Source organism: Parasteatoda tepidariorum, chromosome 1 (assembly GCF_043381705.1).
Source record: "Parasteatoda tepidariorum isolate YZ-2023 chromosome 1, CAS_Ptep_4.0, whole genome shotgun sequence".
Taxonomy (NCBI): Eukaryota; Metazoa; Arthropoda; class Arachnida; order Araneae; family Theridiidae; genus Parasteatoda; species Parasteatoda tepidariorum.
Window position 1 is genome coordinate 87,754,519 of NC_092204.1, and position 23,744 is coordinate 87,778,262.

At 28.3% G+C, this 23,744-nt stretch overlaps 1 protein-coding gene across 1 annotated transcript in view; it reads right to left on the reverse strand.

Moving 5' to 3' along the window:
* The window catches only part of LOC107444936 (probable G-protein coupled receptor No18), a 256,570-nt gene extending 238,598 nt beyond the window's left edge, over positions 1 to 17,972 (reverse strand). The window contains exon 1 of the mRNA XM_016059213.3: positions 17,727 to 17,972. The gene's annotated coding sequence lies outside the window, so the exon portion shown is untranslated. The remainder of the gene's footprint in view (positions 1 to 17,726) is intronic.
* Positions 17,973 to 23,744: the final 5,772 nt, after the last annotated feature.

The window sequence follows — 23,744 nt, forward strand, 5'->3', positions numbered from 1 at the left end:
TGCTAGTGAAAATAAAAAGAAAAATAGCAACGCATGCAATGACGACGCATGCGCACTGTTTCCTATTAATCTCGAACACAGTTGAAAAGTGTGTGGACGCCCTCAAATCCAAACCCAGACCCATTTCGTTACTGGGTAAAAATCGCATTTAACTTTTAATTCATTTATCAAAGTTTCTTATTTTAGCCCTAGATAACCAAACTTAAACTTGTAACCAATCATTTCAATAATAGACTACGAATTAAAAACAGTATATTTTTGATTTTTATTTCCTTATTTAAAAAATAGAGTAACTTGAAAAGTATTATGATATTTATATTAAAAAAAGAAAATTTTCGTTTGGCTGTTATTAAAGTATGCCCTCCACAATAAGTCTTGTTGCAGTAGTTGCATATGCAATTTGTCATTCAGCGTTTTTAAGATGGACGGAACTAATTACAAGAAATAATAAAATTGAAATATGCTTTCCCCAAAATTCAAAAATAAATAAATAAATGATTCATATTTGATGTCAACTATATATTTTCAAGTTTATAGATATAACTGCTTAAAAAATCATCTTAAAATACATAATTTAAAACACCGCCATCCAAAATTTGAAAGAAATCAGTTTTCAAGAAAATACTTATTTAAAATTTCAGCAATACTGTGAAATAGGGTGTTTTTTTTTTGGATGCTAAACCTGATTTTAAAATTTGTTAATCTGTGATTTTCATGTTTTGATCTTGGGTTTGTTTTCAATAATTATTTTTATGAACAAGTAAGGCATTAAAAATTTTCTTGTTTCCGTCATGGGTACAGGCAACATAGCAATTTTATTTATTTTTCTGTTCTGCTTTTTCTATTTGAAATCCTATAAAATTTGGATGGTTTTTAGTCTGTTAAATGGTGTAATGGTATTTTGTGTTATCTACGCATCTAGTAATAGATGGAAAATCAACAATTAAAAGAAAGTAAATTTTTTTAGGAATCTGGTCACTGAAATTTTTTTTCTTCAGTCTTTTAAATTTTCAAAACAATTTTAGTTTTAAATATACATAATTTCCTAAACTAGAAATGAAACATGTGATTTTGAATAAATTTTATATTATTTTATATTTAGTACTAACCTACATACCCTATTTTTCTGTAATTCACATTTTACGAAAAAACGACTAAGCTTCCAAATTTTTCGAACAAACAAACCTTAGTTGTTGACAATGAAATTATGTATAATATTTAACTTATTAATTATACTGTTTGATATCTGGTTTTAATAAAATTTATCATAATACATTCTATAACAAAAAAATCGACGCACCAAGAAGGAGTTGCCTGATTAAAACGAAAATTGGTAGATAGGAAGACAATGTACAGAATAGTAAATGATTAAAATTTCAGAACAATTGAATAATTTATTGCAGAATTACAGTAACAAGTTCAATAAGGTGTTGACCAGCGTCTAGCCTGGATACAAGCTGCCACAAGGCGTGGTATAGACCGATAAAGCTCCCGGATGGTCACTTGCGGTATTTCCTGTCAAATTCGATCCAATTGTCGAACGACGTCATCAACATTTCGTGCCAGATGCAATTGCCTTCCCATCATTTCCCAGACATGCTGGATGGGAGAGAGATCTGGTGATCTGGCAGGCCAAGGAAGAGTTTGACAAGCTTTCAGACAGTTCATAGCAACACGTGCCGTATGTGGTTTGGCATCGTCGTGCTGAAAAACCAGCCTAGGGCGCTGTAAAAGGAACGGTAGCAAAACAGGTCTTAGGATGTCGTCGACGTACCGCTGTGCAGTAAGTGTACCTCTAATGACGACCAAAGGGGTCCGGCTGTCAAAGGAAAGAACACCCCAGACCATAATGCCTTGTTGAGGGCCGGTGTGGCGTGCAATAGTGAAGGTAGGATCCCCCCTCTGCCCTGTGTGTCTCCAAACGCGCCTTCGATGATCGTCAGGACACAGTTGGAGGCGGGATTCGTCGCTAAAGACTATACGTCCCCAGTCGGCATCATTCCAGCCTGATCTGTTCAAAACATTCATGCATACGAAATTTCAAAGCAATCGGATGATTGCTTCTTGGTGCGACGATTTTTTTGTTACAGAGTGTATTTAAAACTAAGGTGTTCCACGCGATTAAAACCGTATGTCTTTTGCTTCATTATGTCTTGTGGTTTTAACGTAATTTTGTTTTTGATTTGAAGAAGATTGTTTTTTATAGTATCATTTCTGACAAGAGAAATTATGTAGTAATAATGTTGCTTTTTTCTTAGTTTGGAGAATAAAGTGCTTCAATTTAAATTTAAAATGTAAACAAAAATTTTCAATTCCCTTTTTTAGGGAGTGCTTACTATAATTAACTAAGGAGCTGAACAATTAATATCTAATATTTCTAAGCCTCAGAAATAATTTTTAATTGAATGTTTAATAAGTTCTCAACAGAATTAAAATGTTTAATGTAATAACGGAATTAAATGTTCCCGTTTTCTAATTTTAACAATTGATTTATTTGTACTTTATATACAAGAAAGTTATTAGCGATGCTTTTTTGAAGTTATGTTTTCAAATTATTTCAACAATAATTAGTATCATACGTAAAAGATAACAAATGACATAAGTTAAAACTGCATGTTTAATTGTATAACATCTAAATGTACGTAAAAATGTTTTTAATATCGTTCACAGGAAACAAATAGTTTCGATTAATTTTCACTTTTGTGTTACCTACCTGCGACGCTTCTAAACTACTTAGTCCTCAATTTCATCTCCCTTAATCCATGAGAGCTACAAGCGCATTTTTGAAATATAATGCTTTTAAACGAATCGTCAGATTACTACGGCTACTAATTTTCCCTTAACTGAAGTTTGAGAGAAAATGAGTAAAGTAGTCATAAAAAGTTAATTTTGCTTTTAGATTTTAACTATTTTTTAACAAATACATTAAAATATACAAGAGTATATAAGTTATACCTTTTGTAGGCATTTTTTTTCTGTTTTGCAGTGTTAAAAATTTTTGTTAAGCAAATTTATCCCCAGTTAATGGTTATCTGTGTCAATTGAAATAACTCGTAATTCTTATGAAATTTGAGCTTTATGTTTTTTCTCATATATTATGCTAAATATTTGCAAAAATAATATGAAAATTTTATATTTAAATGAAAACTCAGCAGAGAATGACGGAGAAAATAAAATTATACCTTTCGGACCAAAATTATCTACTGGTCCAAAATTACAAATAACCGTCCTTAAAATACATTTCTTTTGTGTTTTAGGTCTTATAGAAAACTATCCATAGAACATGAAATAAATCATTGGGTATGGAAGTTTCAAAACATTAGTCTTATGTTTTGCTTTACAATTATTGATTGGAAAACAAAACACAAGTAAATACATTTTTATTAAAGATTTTTCAATATTTTAAAGACATAAGAAAAGTATTTACGACATTTTATACACTGTAATTATTTATAACTTATTGTCTCGAAAACATAAAATATTGTAAAAAAGGTTTATTCAAATAGTTTATTCAAATTTTTGGCAATTTTGTGTTCCCTTCCCTCGCTTCAGCAAAAGTAATCAACAACCCTTACCATGCGCTTAGGTATGAAAATTGTAACATACCCCTTGTTTTATCCTTTAATTCTGATATTTACTACAACTAATCAATTTTAGAAAATAAATTCAAATTATAGATATAACTTTACGCGTAACAATATTTACGCTTAAATTTAATATATAAAGTATTGATCAGAATAATCATTAAGAATCTTTTGTGTTTGAAACTTCAGGATCCCTGAAACTTCTTAAAAGAAATTTTTTCCAACTTTTTATTCCCAAAATTTCAAATTTTTTTATCATCTAATTTTTTTTTAAAAAAAGTTGAAAATAAGGGACTTTTGTGCATTTTCTTGTGTACATATTGCCTCCCACTCCTGATTAGAAAAAAATAAGCAAGTGACAAATCCCTTAAGTGCTTACGTAAAATTAAAATTTATTCCAGAGACCTATTTTCAAATAATTCAAACATATTGTAAAGGTTTATAAGTAATGACAAAGTGTTAAGACAATGAGAAAGATTGAATTTTACATTTTACTTATAGTAAACCATTGACTTATTTGAGTAAAAGGCAAAAGATTAGTACGATTGATAAAGAGAAATCAGACTATACGGTGTAAAAATGAATAAAATTTGAGAAAGACATGTCATTGTAATTAAAAACAGAAAATGTTCTTAAATAGAAGCAAAGCACATGATGCCAAGCCAAGTATTTTTGCTAAAAAAAAGAAGAAATTCTTCATCAACAGGTTAAAAAGGCATTATTAAAAAATCATTAAAAAAGCTTCAGGAAAGCTTTTAAAATTTTCGAAAAGTCTTCAAGATTCGGGTTAAAAAATTGCAAACCTTTCAAGTTTAACAATGCAGAGCGAATGCATCTATTAGGTTGAGTCAACCAACATTAGTTCTTATTTCTTTTTTTTTTCCTCCAAGTAAAGCTTCGACGTTTTTAGAATGGCGATATTTTTGCTTCAGCCTTCCAGTAATTACACTATCCAGGCAGAATTGAGAGGTAATTTACGATCTAGTGGAAAGCAAAATTAGAATGGAGATTAAATTTCGCCTGATTTAAATCTCCGCGGAGCCAGAAAAACACGTTCTTATGCAAACGAATAACAGCGTTGTTATGTTAACATCATCTGAGATTTAAGCAAGATTACTTTTTGGCGAATAACGCGTGGAATATTACACCGAATGTAATTTAGTGGCGATTGTGCGCCTAAACAGCAAAGTCATTAGTATATTTAATGCATAAATAAAGTCTACAGAAAATCAGTGTTCTTACTTCTGTAACATATTTGACAGCTTTTTTGTTTCAAAGTCATACTTTTTGTAAAAATAAGAAATGACAGGAATTGTTATGGAAGAAAATAAATCATTCTTTTTGTAGAGTTCTGCATTAAAGCATATATTTTATGATCAGTTTGGCCTGTCAAAAAAGCATATTAATACAAAGCACGTTCACGTATCTGATTCCATAACTTAGTGTTATCTCGAATACAACGTTAATTTTATTCACGCTTTTAGTTTCGCAGATTTTTTGACAAACGCGAAAAATAAAATTAACATTAAGAGGTCAAAACGTTTTGTTTTTATCCATCTGGAACAGATATTCTTACATAAAAAGTTCTATTTGTCAAGAAAATGCATATTATTTGATTATATATTTTCTGTCTCATTCCTAAAAGTAATGTAAGCAAAGAAATAATTCCTTTTATTCGTGGTTATTGTTTGAGATTTGGTGACAAGCGTGAAAAGTAAAAACAACCTAATATGAACCGCTTCACTTTTTTCCTATTATAAGAACTGATAGGCTTATGATTTTAAAGTCCGGAGTATTATTCTATCAAAAAAATTATATATTTATTTTGAGACCGTTCTTATATCCTTAACTTAAAAATCGCCTAAGGATCCTAAGCACAGAGAAAAACATAAAAAGTTTGCACTTTAATGATTAAGAACATTTAAAAAAACAACCCCGTTTATTTCATCAAAGCTTGACAAAATAGCATTATCTTAATCCAAATGGCCCTACACGCGGTAAAATTCTTTACTACTAAGTTAGAATGAAAAGTTTATCGTTTTCTTTTATTATTTTTAATTGGATACCTATAAGGGACTCCATCGAAGGTAAATCTCGGCATTTGTTGATTCAGAAGTCAATCAGGTTCGACACACATGTATGACGTTGTTTACAGGTATCCAATTAATTCTGATCTAAACCACATGAGTTGCATAATCATTTCATTTCCTCTCGAGCTGCATGCATCCAGTTGAGTTCCCTGTAATCGTTTGATTATTTTCTTTTTTTTTATGCTCCATGAAATGCTTAGATGTTGATCCCTTAAGGATATCATTTGTTGATGAAGCAAAAAGTACATTTTGAAAATTAAAAATTATTTTCAATATTTTAATTTCGAAATTTTTCTTTTCTTACTGCTAACTTTATTTCAATGCTGAATAAATATCGTATTTATATGAATGAACTGCATCGTTATTCCTTTTAACTATTTAAAGAACCATTTTAAAGAACTTTTTTTTTGCTCCATGAAATGCTTAGATGTTAATTCCTTAAGGATATCATTTGTTGATGAAGCAAAAAGTACATTTTGAAAATTAAAAATTATTTTCAATATTTTAATTTCGAAATTTTTCTTTTCTTACTGCTAACTTTATTTCAATGCTGAATAAATATCGTATTTATATGAATGAACTGCATCGTTATTCCTTTTAACTATTTAAAGAACCATTTTAAGGAACTTTTTTTTTTGCTCCATAAAATGCTTAGATGTTAATTCCTTAAGGATATCATTTGCTGATGAAGCAAAAAAGTTCATTTTGAAGAAAAAAAAATATTTTCAATATTTTAATTTCGAAATTTTTCTTTTCTTATTCCTAACTTTATTTCAATGCTGAATAAATATCGTATTTACATGAATGAACTGCATCGTTATTACTTTTAACTATTTAAAGAACTATTTTAAAATAATTAAAGAACAGACACCGAAATACGTCATAAATGCAGATCTTTTTTTATTTTCTCTGTTTATAATTGAATTTATTGAATAAAAGGATGAAATAAACAATAAATATGAAAAAAATATGATTGAAATATGGCTTTTATGAAATATATAAATAAAATATGACTGACTCTTATTATAAATGTAAAATTACAATTGTTTAAAAGATATAGAATTGAAAAGTACCGTTAAAATAAATAAATAAATAAACGGAGTGTTTTTTGATCTAACAATTAGATTTTTATTATCTTCAATGGCTGGAACAGATAACCTTAAATACTTAAAATCAGAGCAGACAATATTTTTAGTAACGAAATCGGACCGAAATACGTACTTTCCCTGAATAAACATAGCCTTTTTCAAACGGATTTGAATTCTCGACTATATATGAAGTTTTGAGTAGTCACAAATAGGAAAATATGTTCCTATTAGTTTAATGAGATCCATTGAACAATCATTCCCCTTAGTATTAAATTTACTTTTTGTGTACGTAAATCTATTCAACTATTTAAAGAAATCAAAAACATTTTGCGTAACTCGCTTATCCGTAGATAAGTTAATACAAAATATAATCATTTTTCATTATTTATTGTAATGATAAGCAAAAAGAATTATTGCATTGTAAGTGTACAAATTCTTGCATAATTTTAAATGACAGAATCCAAACTTTGGGCAGAATCAGTCTAATAGTTCAGAAGAAGTTTCTGAAATTTGTTTACTCAGAAAATATTTGGCCTATTTTATTGAAGACTGTCTACACTTTGCGATTCCAAAGTTTTTTAAACTTATTGAAATAAATCTTAAAAGGATAGATAAGTTTCAGATCTTCTTAAATTGTCCCATAGATATGGTATTATATATAACATTCCGAATAAATAAAATTGCCATTAGTTGGTGTATGGTGAAAACTACCAGAATATGGTAAAATCTATCGTGTTTCTGGCTCCATGAAGACGTACAAAAGAGCATAGTAGTTTTTACTGAAGTGCTTTAGTAAAGAGTTCGGTAAAATTAACAGTTAGAAATTGTTTAATAATATGTGTTGAAATCGAAATGTAGTGAAACGGTAATTTTTCAAACCTTAGAGCGCGGCATAAAAACTATTTATTAGGTTATAATTTACTCTTCAGTTTTGCATTTTTACAAAATGTGCACTATAAAAAAATTCTGAGATAAATTACGGTATAAAGTATCGGCATTTTGGATGCATCAACCGTAAAATCTATTTTTACTAAATATCCATTTTGACGGTAAAATAATATGCCTTAATCTTTGCAGCATTATTTATTTAATTACAGTAATTCAGTGATTTTTAAATTTATTTTAACAGCGAGAACAAATAACAACTATTTTGAAAATTAGAGTTTACGGTAAACCGTTATCGTATGACTGGAAGCCGATACCAAAGGTATATTTTAGTTTTATTACCATAATTATATTTGTTTTTTTTGTACCAGAAAAGTCTTTACTATACAATAGACTACTATTTTACTAGTTTTTTTTAATCGTATGGAGCGAAATTTTCAACTAACTGAACTAGTAGGGATGAACTGAGTAGGCCGATTGACAGAGAAGGCCAAGGCCCATCCTGGGCAGTCATGCCAGTGCGAAGAAGAAGAAGAACTAGCAGGGCAATTTTTAATGACTGTCCCTTATATTTGAGGATAAAACATTTAAATCCTTAAAAAAAAAGTATTTTCATTCAGTAAAAATATGCCTTGTGTCTCATTTCGTATTTTAAAATGAAGTCTGCACTAAATTAGATATCAAAGTTTCTTCTTTCAAATTTTAAGGATAGCATATTACTACTAGATAATCCAATCATAAATTCAAAAGTTATTAAGATGCTCTTTTTTTTACTTTGCGTACATCTTACTATTCCATAAACAAAATCTAACTTTTGTTATGAAACTATATGCAAGCATTTTAGCATAATTTGGCATCATGCTAATTACAAAAAAAGTTTTCTTTTTTAAATTTAGAAGCAAAGATAATGAGCTTCAGTATAAATTATTTAAATTTAAGAAAATAGCAATGATTTTAAGTGCATGTCAAAACAAATTGTATTCAAGTAGTTTTCCAAATCACTGCGAAACGTTTGGGAATGTTTTAAAGCTTTTAACTTAATTACGCGAATGATTGTTTCACTATCTTTAGGAAACATTTCAAGCATTTTTTTTCTTCGTAAATTTAGCAAAGATTCGTAAATTTAGCCTACCATATATAATTGAATTCAGTTCTTTTTTCTTAAAATGTATTACATTCCTAAACACATGTTTAATTAAATTCTTTCCATTTTATTAGTAAAATTTATTTTCAGAAATATAATTCCTATTTGGCTACTTACGTTCCTTTTACTTTTTCTTGCTATGTAATTTTCAAAGAATAAAATTAATTAAAAATAAAATGAATGTAATAAGCTATTACTTATGTGCCATTCGTGAAAGTGGTTGTATTTTATAGATACACCATGATATAAAATGATGGATAATATTGTATTAAACTAATGCATTTAAAACGCCATAGGGCTTTTGAATAATTTATTTAAAAATTATATAAATTTTGTAGGCGTATTTTTCACATAAATCACTTTCAGAAATAAAACTCTCACTTTTGACGATTCAGCAATACTTGAGCTGTATTTCGTGAATTTAGTTGTAAGATGACAGGTAATAGCTCAAGTGATAAAGTACTCACCTCCCAACGAGGTGTCCCGGGTTAGAATCTCAGGATGACTGGTCAATTAGAGTCCCCTTGCCGCCAGACTAACCTGGGGAGGTTTTCCTCTCCATGTAGCACACACGCGGGTTAGTTCTATCAATGAGTAATCCACGAAGGTAATTTTACCCTAATACTTGATCCAGGAGTTCATCTGTCTTCTGGATTGAGTTCAAAATTACAAGGTTACGGAGTTGAACATTGGTTATCGTAAGCTCAAAATTGAGTCGGTTGTTCGAAGATTGTTTTAAAATGATAGTAAAGAGATGTTTGTCTCCTGACTTTCCTACCGTCATTTGGTGTTTAGACACTGAAGAGCTCTCTTGTTTTTAGAACCGAAACTATAGTATGTCCATTTCTGTACTTTCATTTACGCTTTACTCTTTACTTACGCTTTACTTTTTTTTTTTTGCTTTACTCAAATTTTTCTTATTTTTTAAATACATGACTCTTATTTTTCAAATATATGACTAATTGAGCTATTAAAATTTAAGCAGTATTTTGAAAAATTATTGAATTTTCTTAAATTATAGAAATACAGATGTAACAGGAACGACTTTCTAAGATTTTTCCGAACGTACCTAGACATGATGAGTAAATTAAATTAATGTATAATATATAATGAATACATAGCTTTTTTAAATTAAAACAACTGTAAATAACTAGAAATAAAAAACATAATACTTGAGATTATAAGGGAAATAATAAGTTTTAAAGCATTATATAATATTACTCATATTTTGTAACTATACCTTTAACCATATATCGCGTAATTTATTCATAGCAATAAACATTAAAACAATGATTTGATTCATTTTGCAGTTTATGTATTGCACAGAGTAATATTTAAATTCAAAATAAACTATTTTAATTAATTATAAATTTGAATTAGATTACCTCATAAACTATTTAAACAATGTGATTAAAATTATTCGAAACAGTTAAATATTTTTTTTTTCAAAGCAACTAATAACATTTTCAAATTTGTATATTAATTAATAATCATTTTAAGATATGAAACAAAATAATGTGTACTGAAAATGTAATTAAACTTTCAGAGAAATGAGGAAACATAATTAGATAAATTTTATATTCGTTATTATTTATATTCCAATTTATACAGCCAAATATACAAGAAGCACTTCAATGCAGAAAATAACATAAATATCTATTTAATTTAGATGGAATAATTATTAATTCAATTTAACTAATATATATATTTTCAGAAACGAATTTTATTGTGTATATTTTTCTCTTAACTTAAAAGAAAATATTAAGCTCAATGATTAAATTTTATTTAGTAATTCTATAGCCATGTTCTGCTGAGTTAGAGCGTTTGAAATTTTTGCATCTGATTAGAGTTATAATTAAATCACAAACATTTTAAAAACTGCGTTTTTCCTGTAGTTTCATATAAAGAAAATTATTCTGTATTTGTCAAACCAAAAATAAAAGAAAATAAATGCGCATTATCTTGACTATAAACTTCTATCACCATCGAAAAAATTTCAAAGTCTTTTAAAGTGATGCATCCTATGTATTTCCTTTTAGTCATTGCAAAATTCTTTTTCTGATAATGAGCGATAAAAAATGACCACAAATCTAATTGGGTGTAAAGGATAAATACATTTTGCATGAAGCATTTAAGAAACATTGGTTACTTCAATCGAGAACAAAACACCAATTTGAGACCTTTAGCTCTTGCAGGGGTCTGTTCAGACATTTTGTTTGTCTGTCCAGAAGGTCCTGCTTTTGTAAAATTGTGAAAACACTATTCATAATTTGTGAATATAAAATAAGCGTTAAGTCACATTCTTTCAACATGGGTCCTGCTTTTGAGAATTCGTGCAAATAGGGTCCTGTTGTTTGGTATTTAGCCTATACTGCTCAACACAGTATATTCATTTCGGACGAATAATGGAGAAAAAAAATCACTCACATTTTTAATTATTTCAATTGACATATTTTAAGTAACACAACTTAGTAATGTATCACTTTTAATGTGTTACGTATTAAGTAAACTTAAACAATTCTTAATTTTATAATATTTTATTTAAAAATTGCCAGAAATTAATTTTCATTTACATAATATTCTATTAATTAATTTTATGAATAAATATAAATTGATCAATTATTTATTTACAAAGAAAATAATGATTTAATAATAATAAGAATGTGCACACGATGTTTGTAAAAGTAGAAATATTTTCTTAGAATACTACATTTGGAATTTAATCTTAGGGAAACTTGGAAAACTTAGTTTGTCTCGAACCGCCTTTCTACCCCCTTCTCCGGGAAGGGTTTATTCGATTAACAAAGCAATAATGAAGATAAACATATTTGTGAAGGGTCCGATTAAAAGATAAATTATTTTGTGAAGGGTCCGTTTTTATGAAAATATATTTTGTGAAGGGTTCGTTAACGGACCCAAATTTCTCCTAAACAGACCCCTGTCTTGGGAAAGCTCATTTAGAGTGGAGTTATACTGGGCATCAAAACAAGTCTGCAATTTACTTTCAGAACCATGACAAGCTAAATTTATCGCGCGTCAATATGGCCAGCATTCTCACCTGACTTAAATCCGATAGAGGTTGTGTGGGACATGCTTAGCCGTCGAGTTTCATCCCGTCAACCAACTCCTACTTCGGAATAATCCTTGAGTGGAGTAATCAGCCCAAGATCAGCTAAATAATTTAATACTCGTTGAACCTACGCGTTGTACTGACTGTACTTCTTTGCATAGAAAACATACAATGTATAACCCATCTTATCAACTATGTAACATTAAGTTTTCGTAAAGAAGATATTTTTTACAATTCCACCATTGAACAAAAATCTTAGCTCTTATGAATAAAAACTTACATGCATCATCTTTTTCGTTTTTTTAAAATCTTTTGACTGATAAAAGAGTTTTATGAATAAATCCCGTTTGTTTTCTTTTCGAGCCTCTGTTTGTCAGAAAAGGCATTATTCATTATTAAACACAAGTATATTATCAACCTTTTCTTTATATATATTTTAACTGCATCAATATTTTTTTTTTATATTTTGAATGCATTAGTATAATTTTCTTGTATACATTTCAAAATATAAAATTTCTTGCTAATTTTGTAATATGGAGTAATTGTATTTTTCTTATAAACATATTTATTTTCATATCAAGTATAGATTATCCCACTATCAATGGGGGTTTAATTATTTGTTCCACGTAATTATGAAAGTTTTAATTTCTCGTAAAACTTCAATATTGTTTTAATAATTGCAAATATAAATTGATAATGCCTTTTGTCAACATTTGTGCCATTTGAAATAAAATAAAATGTACCAAAAGGACTATTTCTGGAAATTGAAACAGTAATAATTTGTTTGGTTTTCTACTTATAACTTAAGTAGAAAAAACAAGGGTCAGCGTTTACATAAACGTGGATGGCAGTAAAGGTTGGTGTGGGATCAAGGAGAGAGACCAACAACAGAGAGTTATTTTATCTTGCTCATTGCGCTTTTTCAAATAAAATAAGGTATACTTAGTGCATTGCAGGCTAAAGAAAAAACAATGTGAATAAAGCACAAATGAAAGTGCATAAATGTCATACTATAGTTTCAGTTCTATGAACAAGAACCTTTCTCAGTGTCTAAACGTTAAAAATGACGTCGAATGTCATTTTTGATGTTTAGACACTGGAGTGCTTTAATCTTGTTGTTGTTTGGTTTTCTTCATTTGATCATTATTTGATCTTATCATTGATATGATCTTCATTTGATCTCCTCAAGTTTATTTGTGGTTACAAACATAGAATTTATAAATTAGTCTATTCCTAAGCACAGAGATGGAATTTATAAAATATGCTGAAATGATAAATAAAAACTGGCTCATAAAATTTTCATAATTTTCTAAACGCATTTCATTGTTAAATAAAACTTCTGCGCAGTTGAGAATAATATAATTTGATAAAGCTTTTTTTTAAAATTATATATGATTTAAAATAAAATAAAATGGAGCCACAAAAAAAAAGATTATTACCGGAAATTGTAACTGACTGAAACTCAATTACTTGTGAGACCATAGAGAACTATTTCCCTTGGCGCCATTGTTAAGACAAAGATATCGGGAAAAATGATAATTTAATAATCCAAAAGAAGGAAAACTATAGACGATATGTAAAAAGATACCGATGATATTTTTGTTCCATTACGCATGAGACATATGTTAACAGAAATAACTGAAGAGGAACAACCGGATTACTTCAGATAATGAATGATTAGATAAGGAATAGGAGAAGAATATACTTTTTTTATGAACGACGAAAGGCTAAAGAGAATAAGCTTTGCTCTTACGATAATCAGGTCAACCAAAATAATTGAAGGTATATCCCAGAAAATTACAAAATTAAACTTATAAAAATATTAAAATTATTTACAACAAATGAAGCAGGTTGCCAGTGAACAGGGAAAAAGCGAATACATTTAATGATCGTATTTTAATTTATTAAGACTCAATCTTAATGGTTTGAGAACCTAACCTAGAAGATGCAAATTAATTCATGCAAACAATATTCGACACTTAAACCAGAGATGCCAACTTGCTCCTGAAAGTGGATAAATATTTTCGAGTGATAGTCTTTCAGTGTATGATTATTGGTTTAATAAATTCGATTTATAGAGTTTTCACTCACTGCAACCTTTAAATCTGTGATGTGATGCACCACTTTGCAACAGTTGAACCGTGTTGAGCCTTCAAAAAGGTGGCAGAACCTTTTTACTGTTGTAGTCTTTAAGGTTTGTAGCCTTTTTACTGTTTTTTTGTGGGATCCGGAGCAGTTGGCATCTCTATTAAACGTACTTCTTCAGACTAAAGCTTTTATTTCTTAACTTAAGAAAATTTTTATTTCTTGAGGATATGTTTCAAACTCTGGGGTGAGATGCTATTCAGAAAATATAGTTCCACTAACAGAAGAACGATTTTAATTACGAGCCTATTAATGTTAATTTTCACTTTTACTTATTTCAACCTCTAAAAAAAGTTGTTGTTTTTTTTAAAAAAAAAGCTTTTATTTCTCAAGGACTATTGGATCTATTCTCTTCAAACTTAGAGTTTTAAAATTTAAATCAACACAATTTGAGATCTTTTGAACCATAAGTATTCGGAGTGGTAAGAGATAATAAATAATCATAAAAGAATATCTTTACTCATAATTGTCTTTGGATAAACAAGTTTTAAAATTTAAGGGCAGAAATGTTTTTATGTTTGCTCAATTGGTTAATTAGATCTGGTGAAGTACGCAGAAAGTAAATTTATCACAAAAGGATACCAAACTTTTAACCGCCTTTCTGACTTAACTATCGGGATCATATTTTAGAAATTGCGGCATGATGACGGAGTCAAAAATTCGATGCCTTAAATTAAATATCGTTTGCACAAATAAATTAAAATATTTGAGGCTTGGTTTTCATTAAGATTGAGTCCTAATACTCGAAAATCTGATTATTAAATGAAAAATTATTGATGATACTCATTTGCAATTGACTTTTGTGATATCCTCAAGATGTGATCTATCTATCTTTGAATAAATACTATATTACCAAATAACGTCATGATACAGCGAATTTGCTATTTTTATCAAGTAAGTTCTTACTTTAGCTAATGCTTTCTGAATTAAGTATGAAAATAGCGAAATATGTCAATATTAAGAAATGTCACAAGTTAAATATGAAGGCCACAATATAGAGAAAGGTCACATTCGGGTTTATATTAACCATCGAGCTCAATTTAGTAATTATAAATGTCATAGATTGCTGCGTATCATTAAACGTAATCGACATTTCAATATTTCATTTCCTTTGGTAATATAATGATCAGTCACATTTTTTGTAAAGGTGGCGTTCCACATAAAACTGTATCCAGGTACGTGCATACCCTGATAAATGCTTGATAAATTTCTAGAACGCTTTTTTACTATGAAACAGCACAGTGCGATTTCATTTTCTACATGGAAATCAGAGCATTTATCAGCAAAAACACTCCTAAAAAACAAATTGAAAAAATTGCTTGCTATCAGATAATTCCAAGACTTATATGCAAGGCGAAAAAAAAATCTGGTAAAATTATCGCACTTTATGGATATGACATTCTTGATAAAAAAAGATAGCATATTTCTTTCTGGTAATCAAAACCAAAATATGTGGTATTTAAGCCATTGATTTGTACTTTTTCAGTTCATATTGCAACGGTTTATTCAAAGTTTTAGTTTTCAAAATTATATTACTCACTTTTGGTAAAAAAAAACCAAAACAGAAAAGTAAATTTTACTGAATAAAGGTTTTTTTATGCCGTACTCTAAGGTATTATGATAAAAATTACCAAATTTAAATTCATATCTAAAATGTTATCTCTTATCACAAAAGCATATTTTTTTGTTAATTTTACCAAAACTATAGGCAAAGCGTTTCGGTAAAAATGACAGAGCTTTTTGGTGTCTCCATAGAGCCAGAAACACGGTAATTTTTACCATTTTCTGGTAGTTTTGATCATATTTTGGGTGTGAAGATATGAACACATAATTTTGACATTTTCAAAATATTCAAAATTCTAGCGTTTACATTTAACAAATACTTAATTTAACCAGTTTGAGTGAAAGGCGTAAACCATGAACATTTTGTAAAATAATTAAATTCGTTTGCGGTTAATAAAAATTCAAAATTAGAATGTCAAAATAAAAAGGGAAAATGTTTCGTTGTATAAAAAAAAATCCAACAATTTACAATCACATGAAAAGAATTTCTATCCAATAGAATGTTGAAATAATGATGGAGGGAAACTTAATGAAAAGTGTGGTTCATGCATACTGTATAATTCTGTATTGTTGCTTTAGTTTGTCCAAAATACTTTCTAACACGCTATGAATTCTTAATAAAAATTCTTATGAAATTCATATTATTTTTAAAATATATAAGTACTGTGATGTGAAAAGCTTAGTGAAAAAGCAATTTTTAATTTGCTATTAAAGCACCTTTAAATTAAAATACTAAAATTTTTTAATAAAATTTTCTTTCCTCTTTTTTATAGTTTACAGCAACAAAAAAAAATATTTTTACTTTCTTCTTTAAATTAATTGATGCAAAAGTATTTTTTATTTAAAATAATCCTTTTTAAATATAATATTATCAACATTCTACACCACACCAATCACAAATATTTTTGCGTTAGTGGTTTTATCTCATGATGCTAATTTAATTTCAAAATATAATTTTTGTTTTACTACTTTTTCAAATTTAGAACCTATGCAGAAATGCAAATGAAATAATAAACAATATTTATTTTTTGTACTATCGAAAAAAACTCAACTTGCTTTTATTACCAGGCGAAAAAAAAATATAGCTTCAAAAAGCAAGTGATTTTTAAAAATAAATCGCACCTTAAGTGAGCTAAATTGTACCTTGAAGTTAAAATTTTTAATTAAATAAATATGTAACTTATAAATAATTTATGAATTTGAAAGTAAGAGGGCTAATCCCCGTGATTGAATATTTCATGAAGTCGATTTAAAGTTCTGATGAATGTTAATAAATTTTCTTTGCTTATGGCTGAATGCTTATTTTTTTTTAAATTTCATCGATTATACTTATTTTTGAAATTGTTCTCTTTCTGATATGTATTATTGTGATACATTATAAAACTATTGCATTGCACGTAATTTTTATAAACAATTTTACACACTGTTCATGATTTAAGTTAAATAGCTAAAAAAGATCTCGATAAATTGCAAGCATGTATTATAATATAACGGATATTACGAAAATATTTCAGTTTGTTAAAAAACGATATAAACGTGAGCAATAAACTTAATAAAAAATATTTTTTTTATAATTCATTTTTTCGTATCTTTTACTTTTATTTCATAGAAAAACAAAAAATCAATAAGCAATACGAATTAAAAGTATATAAACTAAAAGCAATGTATTGTGAAAGAAAATTGTACAAAGATATAAAGATCATGGGAAAAAAAATAATGCACAAAGAAAGCAATATATTGTAACGTGCTTTTATTAACTGAAAAGAAGTACGCGAAAAAAACAAATATTTGTTGTTATATTTAATTGTTTGCAGTTTGAAAAAAAAAGTTTGGAAAATAAATGAAAACTGAAGATAAATTTGAACTTTTAAAAATAGGGTTCAATTTTAAAATTTTAATACCTCATTTTGTGAACGATTGTTTAAAACAACGCCTCTAAAACAGGTTTGATGATGTTTTGTTACGATATATTTTTCACGCATTCTAACAAAATATATATTATGTACGCAAACATCTATAAACTAATTATTTTTAAAGACAACAGCTTACTCCAAAAGAATAAATCATTTAAGTAATCTTTCTTCAAATTTCTTGCATACATAAGATTATTCATTGTCAATAAAATAATTTTATAAACAATTAAAAATAAAAACTTACGTGTAAAATTAAATCAGCGAAGAGTGATCTACAGCAATAATCTACACAAATTTTGGTATTTTCAATATTCCATAAAAAGACATAATTTTAACATTTTTTTCTCGTTTTTTGAAAGCAGAAAGTGGAGAGCGGCACAAACAAATTTAATTTCTGAATCGCAGAGATGTGCCTCTTCGTAGCGTTTCCAGTCAACTTGTAACTGTATGGATTCGAAAGCTAAAATTTTTGGTCGATAGCCGTGTTGGTGAGCTATCTGGCGGCAGATTTCGTGCGCCAAATGATGGCGCTAAAGTTGAATGTTGAAAACGCCAATATCGTTTTTTTTTATTAATTCCTGGACTTTTTAAAAGATAGTATAAGGCAAATTTATAATGAATTACATATCTTACTTTCATTGTTTACATTTTGACTTAAATTATATTCATATTATGGTCGAAACAGTTTAATATGATCATATAATAAGTATATTTTAAACGGAAAAAATTCTATGGATTAAAATAATTTTTTATTTTAATAAATAATATTATTTCTATTGGTGAAAACAAATTATGCCTATTTTCCCATTTAGAACGTGAGATGAAACTTGGTTTTCTTTTTTACCCACACTGAACTTTTCGTGGACCAATTACATAGACACTTTTTTCACGATCATTGTTTAATATTTTTTTCCGATTTTAAACTATTTATCTCAAAACCTACTAAGCAAAATTACATAAAATTTGGTACATATGAGTTATTTTATGAGAATAGCCTTTAAGATATTCGACGAAAAATATGAAAAATATGTAAATAATAATAAGATGAAAAAAACAGGAAATCTTTCATTCTTTTTAACTAATAACAGCAAAAAATTGCTGAAAATTAACAAAAGTATGAATTTCTGTATTCATAATAAACCAAAATATTATAACATTAAATCATAATTCTTTTAAGTTATACTAGCAAATGAAAAAGCATTCCTGCAACAGCTTGTTGTAGGCAAGAAAGACTATGTAGATTAAGGCTTCACAATTCTGTTAACAATACTTTTACTTCTCAGATAGGTTTGTTCTCATCTATCCAAAGCAGGGTTGGCTACAAGCCGCTACGGGAAATGAACCCGAGTTCTTTATATCGGTTAGCCACTGTGTCATCGTGACTATTATAGCTAGGTAAAAAGTATAGTATAAAGTATAGTACATTAATATTTAAAAATAAATTTTTTTAAAGGATGACACAAAAAGATTTGTGATCATGCCTTGAATTTTTTTTATATTTTTATCATAAAAAACGTATATTCTTATCCTGAAATATTATTTTATTTATATTCTTATAATTAAAAGAATCAATGAGTTTCAGATTTCTAAATATTAATTTTAAGCTGAATCGGTCTGTCATTTCTTGAAAAATAAAAATTTAAAATGTGTCTTTCTTGAAATTACAATACTCGGAATTTGTTATGTCGATTTCTTTCAGAATTTGAATTTTGCTATTTAGAAAAGCATATAAATTTTTTTCCTTACTTTCAAAAATTTTTTTGGTAATTATTAAATGAAAAAATAAAAAAAAATATTTAAAATTTATATTTTACATGTTTTTTTGAAAAATGAATTTTTATTATTTTATGTAAAATTGCTATGATAAATGTAAATTTTTCTGAAGTTATAGCGAAATACAGAGAAAAGAAACTTAACATTAAAAGAATTTAATTTTGAGCGTTCTCCTGACTAGTGAGACCACATTTTTTATCTAATCTAAATATTAAGAATTGAAATCTGTTGGGAAAAAAGTGATATCTTTATTCTGAGAAAAAATATTATGTTTTATTCTATAGCATTTTAATTTTTGACATAAACCAGAAGATATAGGAACTCCTGGATCAATCATGCTGACTTGAAGAAACTAATCCGCATTTGCATTATATGGAAGGGAAAACCACGAAATCTACCTATGGCTCGCCTGATGGCAAGGGGATTCTAATTCATGATTCATCTACCACTGAGGATATTTTGCGGGCAGTGCGAGTCAGGAGTGGAATTCGTATCAACCAGCCACACAGCTGGGATTCAAACATTAGCCAACTCATTGGAGACGAACTCCCAATTCCCTGAGGCATACTAGTTAATTTTATTTTATAAAAGTCGTGGAACAACCGACCTAATTTTTCGGTTTACGAGCACCAAAGTTCAACTCCGCAGCTTTGTAATTTTGAAATTAATCCAGAAGAGAAGGGAACTCCTGATTGGGACAACTTTGCCTCACTTGGAGGACTTTTTGATGGAGCTAACCTGATTTGTGTTGCATGAAAAGGAAAAACCATGGAAACCTTCCACGGTTAGCCTGACGACAAGAGGGCTGTAACCCATGATATCACTGAAGATATTTTACATCAGCAATGTGGTCGGTGTGAACCGGCGGCGGAATTCCAATTGACAAGCCATCGCTGGGATTCGAACCCGGTTCACCTCATTGAAAGGCGAGTGCTCTATCATCTGAGCCACCATGGTTCTACACTGGTTAATTTTATTTTATAACAGTCGTTGAGCAGCCGACACAATTTTTTGGGTTTACGATTACTAAGGTTCAATTCCATAGCCTTTTAATTTTGAACACAATCCAGCAGACAAGGAAACTCCTGGATCAAGTATAGGAAGAAGTTGAACTTCGTTGAGAACATTTTTATGGAGCTTACCAGCATTTGCGTTACATGGAGAGAAAAAGCACGAAAACCACCCGTGGTTAGCCCGACAACTAGGAAACTCTAACTCATGATCCGTCTACCACTGAGGATATTTTATGTCAGTGCTAGCCACTTGTTTATTAACGTATTTCAGTTTAGAATTTTGAACAAATAAATTTGCCTTTTAGTGCGTAAAAATGCATCAGTAGATCAAAAGTTATTGACCCATTATTACGAAAAGCCCCCCATTATTACGAAAAGCAAAATCTGCTTGGTATACGCATTTAAAATGAGTTCTGTTCGAAAATTGAACATTTCTGACTTTCGCATCTCAATAAGTCTTATGATCAACGTTTCACACAACGACAAGAAAAGTGTCATGACTTTAAGATGCAGCATTTGAGAAAAATCAACTTAAAGAATACTGTAACTCTTATTCTGAATTGGATAAAAAAACTGATACAACTGCCCTCAGCTGGATAAATTGCGAGTTAGAGATGTGAAATTTTTTGAGCTTGATGGAACACTTTATACATATTTTTTATTGACATAACCACAAAATTGCTGTTTTTTGACTTGTGTTACTTTTTTTGTTCTAAGAAAATTCCCCACAAAAGTAATTTTTAATATTTATTTATTATTTTTAGATTACTTTTCTATTATTTTATATAACATTAGTCGAAAAACTTTTCATTGTAAGGTATACAAATTTTAGCATCATTATAAAGAATTTATATGTCAAAATACAAAATTGGAACATATGTCGAATAATTCCAAAGAAATCAAATTTTAAAGGATCGTATAATTAAAATTAGATTTCTTCCGAACTATTCTGCCAAACTATTCAGAAAGATATTTTAAAATTTACAAAAACTTGCGCTACCGTAAAATATAGAATTTCCAAGTAAAATGAGTGCTTTGCATTTTAATTTAAATAAATACGCTTCTTTTTGTGATATCGACAAGGCTTTGTAAAATAAGGAGGACGAAATTAATTGGAAAGTTTTAGGAAACAATGGTTGAAAACTTGATAGAAGCTTATAGAATAATTTAAAAAGAAACTAGAACATTTTAAAAACTAGACAGTTCATTTGAAATTCAACAATAAAACCTTTTTTCAAAAGATATGTAGAATATGCTTTTTTTACTAGAATTCAAATGACACAAAATGTAACTTTACTAAAACTATTTTTTTGCGATTCAAAAAATATATATAGAAACGCGATAGAAACAGAAATATTTGAAGCATATAACTTTTTTAATTGGGTTTTTAGACGGCAGGATTTTAATACCCGATGAAAAAAATTGCTTCATGAAGATTTTTTATTTCATAAAATATTTGGTTTGGGAAAATTATATTCAAATTAATATTACAAGAAGATAATGAGAATGCATTAAGACTCTACTCTCAAAAAATTTTTTGAAAATTATAAATACTATTTCTAAAACATTTCTAGAACTACGGCTTAGCTTAACTCAAAGGAAAATTTTCATACGAGAAATTAAATACGAGAAAAATAATTTTTATCTAAATTATATGTTATAAGGGTAATGCGAAGATATTTTTATATGATATTAAAGATTCAAAATGAAATATTATTTGATAATACCCCCAACAAATGGCAGTAAAAGTTAAGTTTTATATTTTTAGAAAAATATAACACTGGGGAACAAATTTCTTGCCTTATTCGGGTGTCGGCATTTTAAATCTAAAATTGGTTTCGTTCCTAAACCAACAGATTTTTTTTAAATGGCATTTTTAGTCTTTTTTTTTGGCGAAATGTACAAGTTTTAGACGTTATACGTAACAGGTGGTCACAAATGTTGCGATAAACTTTTAGAGGAATAGGGAACATCATCAAGATTGAAATTGCATAGGAAATCATGCCTGGAAATGTCGTCGTATGCGGCTAGGAACGCTTCATTATTACACTGTAGAAAATTCCGTACTGTATGAAGTACCGGTACTTTGGGTGCATCATCCATAAAATCCAATTTCAACGTAAAATACTTTACCGTTTTTTTCACAGAAATACTTATTTGAATTGATTCAGTAATTTCACAGTAATTATTACTTTGAAAACATATGATTAAGAATGCTCGGTGCATTTTACAAAGGAAAAGCTCCGAACAGAAAGAGCAAATCAAAGTTTTGATATCTTATAGATTTTACTTTTTTTCTTGCTAAATAACTGAACCAGATGTTTGTTTAAATGAAGTAGACAGTTTATGAAAGTTTTAACATGAGCCTGAAACCTTTTTTTCAGTTAGCGTGTCCGCCAGAGTCTGAAACCTTTTTTCAGTAAATGAACTACTCTACTAATGTCTCATCTCCAAAGTGCACCAAAATTATTTTTTTAATTTGAACAAGCAATTATCTTCTAAACCTTCTAAATCCATTTTAGTAAAATATCATTAATCAATTTTATTATGCTAACACTCCCATTCTTAATTTTTTTTAATGGTCACAAAACTTTCATAATTGTTTTTTTTTTGTTGCATAATTTAACTCGATACTTTAGAATATCATTGTGGCTTTTTTAATAACAAATGAACTGTAATGAATTTAGGAAATTTCAAAAGTTGTGCATTGAATATTTTTTTATAATGTATTGGGTAGAAAACTAAAAATATATTGTTAACTTAGATAGTTAATAACCGAATTTGAAATTACTTATAACAAATTACTTGGGGTTTTTATTACTAGTTAAGAAATTAGATGCTAAATTTTAAATTTTTCTTTCTTAATTTCATTCCTAACTTTGATTCTAAAACAACATCAATATTAGCCTCTCTCTTTTATTTTGCACAGTAAAACTTAATTTTATAACTTTTTAATTGAAATATTCAAATCCATTTTTAGTAAACTTAATGTTTAAAATTTCGATTGAAACTGGATTTCTTTAAAATGAGTTGTAACTCTTGAAACAAATCGAAATTATTTTTCAACTTTTAAAACGATTTCATATCATTTTAACAAGTTTGTCGACAATATGCTCGTCTTAACATTCTTTTTGAATACAAATAAAATAATATGCAAATGATGCTATAAAAATGCAAATTAGCAAGAGAAAAGGCGATACGCAAGATTTTCAATTTGTTTTAAGTACGAAACTCTTTATAGTACAATTTGTATTTCTCAAAACAATAATTCACTTTAAAGTGCTATTAAATTTTCATTTTGTATTTTCCGCAGTTTTGAAGTTTAATAGAAAGTAAAACGTGCGCATTAACTATTACTTTAAGTATTAAAATTGTTAAAGTTAGAACGCAGTAGTTCAATGCCATAAAACTAACCAAGTTAATGCAATAGTTTAATGCTTACTTAATTTATCTTAAAGAAAACGAAATGTAATTGA